Here is a 7,385-nt window from a genome sequence, read left to right on the forward strand (position 1 = left end):
CCTGTGGTCCTAGCTACTTGGGAGGCTGAGGCAGGAGACTTGCTTGAACCCAGGAGTTGGAGGTTGCTGTGAGCTGTGATGCTACAGCACTCTACCCAGGGGGACAGCTTGAGGCTCTGCCTCAAAAATAAAATAAAATAAATCGGGTCTCTATGTAAGAGTTTTCATTTTTATTATAAAATACACCACATACACAGAAAAGAGCAAAAACTATGTATGGATAGCCTGACTACTATTCCTCCTGAATTTCAACAGATGGCCAGTCCCTGCTAAAGCAGCAGGGCCAAACAGAGCAACTCTAGTCCCACACACTGCAGAGAAAGGTGGACAAAAAATCATGGGTCATTCAGGCCACCGGGCATTGGCAGGAGCTTTGCTAGCTCCTAAAAGGGAAAATGAGACAAGAACACAAAGGCTCTCTGCATGTTCTTGATACTGGAATAGCAGATTATCTTCCAGGAAATATTTGCAACTTTGTTTTTACTATATGCAACTTTGGGTCAGTAAACAAGATTGAGCAAGAACCTAGCACTGGCATCAAGGAGAACCTGTCACCTGAAGCAAATAAGGGAGGAGAAAGCAAGTAATGTAGTCCTCCCCTCCTGCATGCACTCCCCCAGTAGCAGTCACTGCCTATACAGGAGCCTGTCTCCTACACCTTGGCTGCCAAGGTAACAGGGTCTGCTCAGGTTCACAGACCTCTGTCAAGCTCCAAAACCCTCAGGGAAACAAACCCTACTCTTGCCTAATGACTCAACCTCTACAGACCAAGAAATGCTCAGGGAGAAACTAGACTCTCCAAGACAACAGGCTAGAAAGCAGTGTCCAAAAGAGGGATTTAAACAGATTCCTCTATAGCTAGAGTGTCCAGAAAGTTTATCATCCAAACCAAGATGCTACTGGAGCAAAATGCTTTTGGTTTATCTTATTTGGATTCATTCAGCTTCTTGAATTTTTAGATTTATGTCTTTTGACAAATTTGGGAACTTTTCACCCATTGTTTCCTGAACATTTTTTAAGCTCTGCCTTCTTTCTCCTCTCTGAGACTATGACGACAACTGAATTAGATCTTTTGTTATTAGTCCCACAAGTCTCTGAAGCTCTGGGTTTTTCATTTGTTTGTTTTTTAATCAGTCTAGTTTCTCTCGGTTGTTCAGACTGGGTAATTCCTGCTATTCTGACTTCAAATGCATAAATTCTTTGCTCTGTCTGCTCCAGTCTGCTGTAGAGTCATCCATTGGGTTTTCTATTTTGGCTACTGCATCTTTGAGTTCTCAGATGTCTCTTTACACCTTGTATAATTTTAAAATCTTTGTCATCTTGCTGCATTTGCTGCATTTGCTGATTGTCTTTTCTCATTCAAGTTGAGATTTTCCTGGTTTTTGGTATGGTAGGTAAGTTTTCACACTCTATCCTGGAAATTCTGACTACTATATTTTAAGACCTGAATCTTATTTAAATCTGCCACTATAGCAGGCCTTCTCTGTCACACTGCTGGTAGGGGAGGAGAATGCCAACTGGTGCTATCTCCCTACTAGGTCTCTATCTCCCTAATAGACCTCTGCTGACAACCTGAGCTTGAAGAGGGAAGAGCACCTCCACATTGCTCTCCACATGGCTTCTACTGACACCTTAGGGTGGGTTACCCTGGGTTAGGCAGGTGGTGTAAAGTCCTGCCATTCACTAGGCTTCCTCTGACATCAAGAAGAATAGGTTTCCTTGCTTCTTCAGGGAGCCAAGATTTCCTTTCCTTTAAAAAATTTTTTTTAATTTATAATTTCCCCTTATAATTTTCTTAAATGATGTCACAGGTATAAAATAACACTGAGCCATAGGTGAAGCACAGTCCTTTGGATTCCTCTGCAATTTCTATGCATTCACTCATATCATGGAAGCACAGAGTAAAGCTACCAAGGAAATTTAAGAATGCATATAATTCCCTGGCTTCTAATAGTCTAAAGATGTTACCTATACTTCTTGGTGGTTATTTCAGGAGTCAACGCCAAGTTTGATGTGACTGAAGAATTAGTATGAAACAACTACAAGTAAGAACATGTTCAAAGAAGTTGAGAAAACACTAGTAAAGTTTGAAGAGGAATATGCAAAGATGTGTTTTACCTGGTGATGGTAAAAATACATGTGGAGCAGAAAAAGGCTTACTTTAGCTTTTGAAAAACTTGTAAAAATATAAGGTTTTTAAAGCCTATGATTATTCACTATCTTATTCATTAGCAGGTACTATGAAAAAAAAATATTTGAATCTATTATATGTTATTGAACCAGGAGTGTCAATGGTGAACTCTTATTTGCTTTCATGGACTTAAAAAAATCACTTCTGTGAATTTTCATCAGAAATAGAAGTTGAATATCCTAACTGTCCTACTATATAGCAGTTCAATGGCTTTGTAGTTGTAAGATGACTATTTGGAGCTCAGGGTCAATACTGAAATTTTTCTGAATAAGAAGAACCGCCCTCAACCACTATTATTGAATACTAAATAGCTCTGGAAATTAGCCTTGCTGCAGACTTGACATTTTTTTTATGAGGCCAATCTAAAATTATAAGGTAAAACAGCATTTATATGCAAAACTTACATCATAGTAAATCCATTTCAGTAAGACTAACACTGTCTGAATCACAAGTCATGTCAAATTGCTTTACATGTAGTCCAATTCCTATACTATCAAGGGAAAACAAGAAGTGAGATCTCCACTGCAATAAAAATTTACACTTTTTGAATTCCAACTATAGTTCCAGCAGGGTTTTTAAGATCCTGAAAGTATGAAGGAAATTCCCATATTTAAAAATCTACTTAACTGGGCAGCGCCAGTGGCTCAGTAGGTAGCGTGCTAGCCCCATATACTGAGGGTGGCAGGTTCAAACCCAGCCCCGGCCAAACTGCAACAAAAAAAACAGCTGGGTGTTGTGGCAGGTGCCTGTAGTCTCAGCTACTCGGAAGGCTGAGGCAAGAGAATTGCCTAAGTCCTGGAGTTGGAGGTTGCTGTGAGCTGTGACACCACAGCACTCTACAGAGGGTGATAAAGTGAGATTCTGTCTCTAAAAAAAAGTTTTTTAAAAATCTACTATTTGTATAATTGAGGAGCTTCCACCTAACTCTCAATAGAAATGATTGGTCTGTAATATAACAATATGCTAAAAGGCAAATATCAAGGGGAGAATCTAATAGAATCCTATACATGCTGCCTTCCAATGATTAATATGCTCAACTAAAATTATATGCTCACAGACTACTATTATTATTTGGTAGCTATCTGTGTGAAAAGATATTTTCAAAAATGAACATGTAGGGTGGTGCCTGTGGCTCAAGGAGTAGGGCACTGGCCCCATATGACAGAGGTGGCAGGTTCAAACCCAGTCCGGCCAAAAACTGCAAAAAAAAAAAAAAGAATAAGTAAAATCTCGTTACAGATCAGCATTAGCAGGTGAGTATTTGCAAATGATTTTGATGACAGGAAACTTTGAATGTCAATTAAGCAAAATGTTATCCTTACAAAAATAATTCCATTCTTCTTTTTAGTAGATATGTATTTTTAAAATTATGCTCAATTGTGGCTCGGTGCCTGTAGCTCAAGTGGCTAAGACACCAGCCACATACACCAGAGCTGGTGGGTTCGAATCCAGCCTGGGCTTATCAAACAACAATTACAACTACAACCAAAAAATAGCCGGGCGTTGTGGCGGGCCCTGTAGTCCCAGCTACTTGGGAGGTTGAGGCAAGAGAAATGCTTAAGCCTAGGAGTTGGAGGTTGCTGTGAGCTGTGATGTTACGGCACTCTACCCAGGGGGACAGCTTGAGGCTGTCTCAAAAAAAAAAAAATTGTGCTCAATTATTATTATTTGAATTTCATCAACAAAAAATGTTGTGGAAATTTATTGTCTTTCTTGTTGTATAAGTACCTATATAATATCCTAGATTTACCTCTCAACCTGCAAAGCCTGAAATATTTGTTACCTGGCCTTTTACAGAAAAATTTTACCAGACCTTTCTCTAGATCAGTGATTTCCTTTCTCTCTCTTTTTTTTTTGAGACAGAGTCTCACTCTGTCATCCTTGGTAGAGTGCTACAGCGTCACAACTCACAGCAACCTCAAACTCTTGGGCTTAACTGATTTTCTTGCCTACGCCTCCCAAGTGGCTAGGACTATAGACACCCGCTACAACGCCTAGTAATTGTTTTTAGAAGTGGGGTCTTGCTCTGGCTCAGGCTGGTCTCCACCCTATGAGCTGAAGTAAACCACCCACCTCAGCCTCCCAGAGTGCTAGGATTACAGGTGTGGACTGCCTTGCCCAGCCCAAATCAGTGATTTTCAATGATGTGCGATGAAAATTATTAAAGATCATTAATTAAATTATTTTCCAAATAAGTTCAAAACACAGTAAGCATAGTCCTTTTTTGACTTTTTTATTTGATCAGCATAATTTAAGTGTGCTCCGGAAGTTTAACTACAGGTTCAAATGTGCAGTGAGATAAAAAAAGGTTGAAAAGACTGCTCTAGATAACTGGAGCATACCTAGTTAGCTAGCACTGCAATGAATGAACAAGTTCTGAGTCCTACTAGTTTCCGAATGTGGGAATTTCAGGAGGTTACTTAACCTCTCAGGTCCTCAGGTTTATTATCCCTAAGGCAATGTGGGGATAATCACCAAGAACCACAGGCAGTACTCAAAACTCTATGCTGCTTCCAAAATATATTAACTGGTTCAGCACCCGTGGCTCAAGCAGCTAAGGCACCAGCCACATACACCTGAGCTGGCAGGTTTGAATCCAGCCCCAGCCTGCCTGACAACAATGACGGCTGCAACCAAAAAATAGCCGGGCATTGTGTTGGGCGCCTACAGTCCGAGCTGCTTGGGAGGCGGAGGCAAGAGAATTGCTTGAGCCCAGGAGTTGGAGGTTGCTGTGAGCTGTGATGCCATGGCCGGCCCTCTACCCAGGGTGACAGTTTGTGGCTCTGTTTCAAAAAAAAAAAAAAAAAAAAAAAAAAAAAATATATATATATATATATATATATATATGTTAACTATTTCTCTGTTGTGTCTGGAGTTCATGCAGCATGCCTGTTCTATATTACTCAGATTGTATCATTACAGATGTATTCAGGGGTTACTAAGGCAAGGAAGGGTGCTTGCACCCATGTGGAGAGATGCCAGGCTATAGCCTTTCAGTGCTTGCATCTTTGCTGGAGGTGTCTTTTGTCTTTTTTTATGGACAAGATGACTCTCACCACTATGACAGTACCGATGTTCCTTTAGAAGTCTCTCCCTCATTTGTAATTGGATGCTCTGAATCTGCTTGAACTGGAAAATTAGCTGCTTGCTGCTTGTTAATGATAATCTAAAATAAGAGTAAAGAGGTTGTGGAGTTGGGTCTGAGATACCTCTTATCCATGGACCTTGTGAAATACGTTCAAGATACTCTGAGTTGCCTCTTGATTCTTCCATGTGCTGGAGATGTGCCCCAAAGCCTCATGAACTACTGCTCTGTGTGCCCAAAGATGCTGAAAGCTCCTACCAAAGCAGTTGGAAGATGTGCCAGGGCTCTGCTACATGCCATCTGGTTGCTTGCCTATGAGGCCCAGAGCACTGGGGACACTCGGAAGCATAAGGCATGCACAGCTCCTGTTCTTACAGAGCTTACAGTCTGGAATAACCTCCAGAAAAATGTTCAGGTACAAAAACACCATGTCAAAGGGCATGCCTCTGTCACTCTTCTGTCCATGTACCCAGCCAGCAGCTGAGAGACACATGTTGCAGCCAGAAACTAAATGTGCAGATTCAGGTGGGAGCAACACTCTGATTCTGCCTCAAAGAGCTCTTCGCTGTGAGGAAGGGCAAGCATATCCCACCAGTCACAACACTGAGCTCTGAGGAAGAAGGGGGCAAGATAGTCCAAAAGAGTCCAGGAAGGGGCACCCAGAGGCTAACATCTGCACTGGATGATGAAGACTGACCAGGAGCCACCAGTCAGATAGGTGGCATAAGCGAAGTTCCTGACAGAGGATGCACATGCCAAGGCCTAGAACACAAAAGCATCTATAGAATCTGGGGTGACTTAAGTGTGGTGCAATGGTATGTGTTTCTATGTGGGGGTGTACAGGTGGCAAGTAAGAGATAGGCTTTTAAAAGGGACCCGGCTTTTAAAAGGGAACCCCATGTGCCAGTCTGTCTTTAGGTTCCAGGCAGCTGGTGATGACCAGGCAATGGGTGGCTATAATTAGAATGATGGCCAAAGGAAGGTAATACTGCACAATAATGTTTGTACCCTCAATATCAGTCTGGTCACAGAGCCTTGACCAAGACATCCTAGAAAACATTCTCTACCACAGATGCTCAAGTGGCCCCAGCTCGTGACCTTTCCCCCACATTATTTGGAAACACATGACTAGCATGTGTCTGTTGCAACAGTGAAAGGAGAAGACTGTCAACCAAAGCTACATCTGTACAAGCATGACTCAGCAGGAAGCAGGTGGAAGAGCAGGAATTATTCAGCACAGGGCTTACCATGCCAGTTGCTGCGGCTTGTGCCTAATTCTAGAAGCATTTCTGGGGCTGCTGCCAGTTGGCCTGAACACCAAGGGGGACAAACCCACAGCTCCCCAAGCTCTGGGGCACTCTGTGGGTATGCTTCAATAGCACTACTAAACAGCAGCACAAGAAGGTCTATAGGCACAAAACACACTTCACAGGAGTTTGTACTGGCTCATCCTCTTGAACACTCCTTTGCCTCTATTAATTCTAAATAAAAATAGGGAAGAGAAACAGAGAGTTAGAGGACTTTCCTTAGTTTCCTCAAACTCTGAAGTCTGCATTTGCCTCTAGCGCATCACCTGGAATAAGGAGTTACAAGCTGTTAAGGATCTCACCCTTACACACACACACACACACACACACGCTACAGTCCCCATGACACACTAACAGCTGCAACAAGGACAGAGTTAACCCCCTTCACGTATGGAAATGAGGGATGGGCCAAAGCCAATCTGGTCTCCCAAAAAGCAAAGGTACACTAAGGATTCTATTTTTTTATTAGTATTTCAGATTAATACGAGGGTAGAAACAATTAGATCACAATGTTTGTATTTGTTAGGTAAAGTCCCTGTTGTAGTTGTGTCCTGCACCTAGGAGGCGTATCATATACCCTTACATTGTGCCCATTAAGTAGGAGCACACCAATCCCCTTCCCTCTTCTCTTTTTCCCACCTCCTCCTCCCTTGAATTGAGTTTTTCTCTTGTATGGCTGTATATTAATTCATCCATTGGCTTTAGTACATTGGATACTTGCTTTTCCATTCTTGTGATACCATGTTTCCCCAAAAATAAGACCTATCCCCAAAATAAGCCTTACCAGGATTTCTATGTATTT

General features: G+C 41.9%; 1 protein-coding gene and 1 non-coding gene across 8 annotated transcripts in view; both read right to left on the bottom strand.

The window, feature by feature from the left end:
• LOC100941679 (NADPH--cytochrome P450 reductase) overlaps nt 1–7,385 on the bottom strand; it is a 72,330-nt gene that overhangs the window by 41,280 nt on the left and 23,665 nt on the right. The window contains exon 1 of one of the 7 annotated variants that reach the window (XM_012807870.2): nt 6,524–7,065. The exons of the other annotated variants lie outside the window; for them this stretch is intronic. The gene's annotated coding sequence lies outside the window, so the exon portion shown is untranslated. Of the gene's footprint in view, nt 1–6,523; nt 7,066–7,385 lie in introns of those variants that run through there. 7 annotated transcript variants of the gene reach the window in all.
• Nucleotides 1,801–1,932, bottom strand: LOC111726733. The gene has a single exon (XR_002774438.1). It is a non-coding gene; the product is annotated as a small nucleolar RNA SNORA14 (small nucleolar RNA).

This window comes from Otolemur garnettii, unplaced genomic scaffold (genome assembly GCF_000181295.1).
Source record: "Otolemur garnettii isolate 467f Iridium unplaced genomic scaffold, OtoGar3 scaffold00077, whole genome shotgun sequence".
Classification (NCBI taxonomy): Eukaryota; Metazoa; Chordata; class Mammalia; order Primates; family Galagidae; genus Otolemur; species Otolemur garnettii.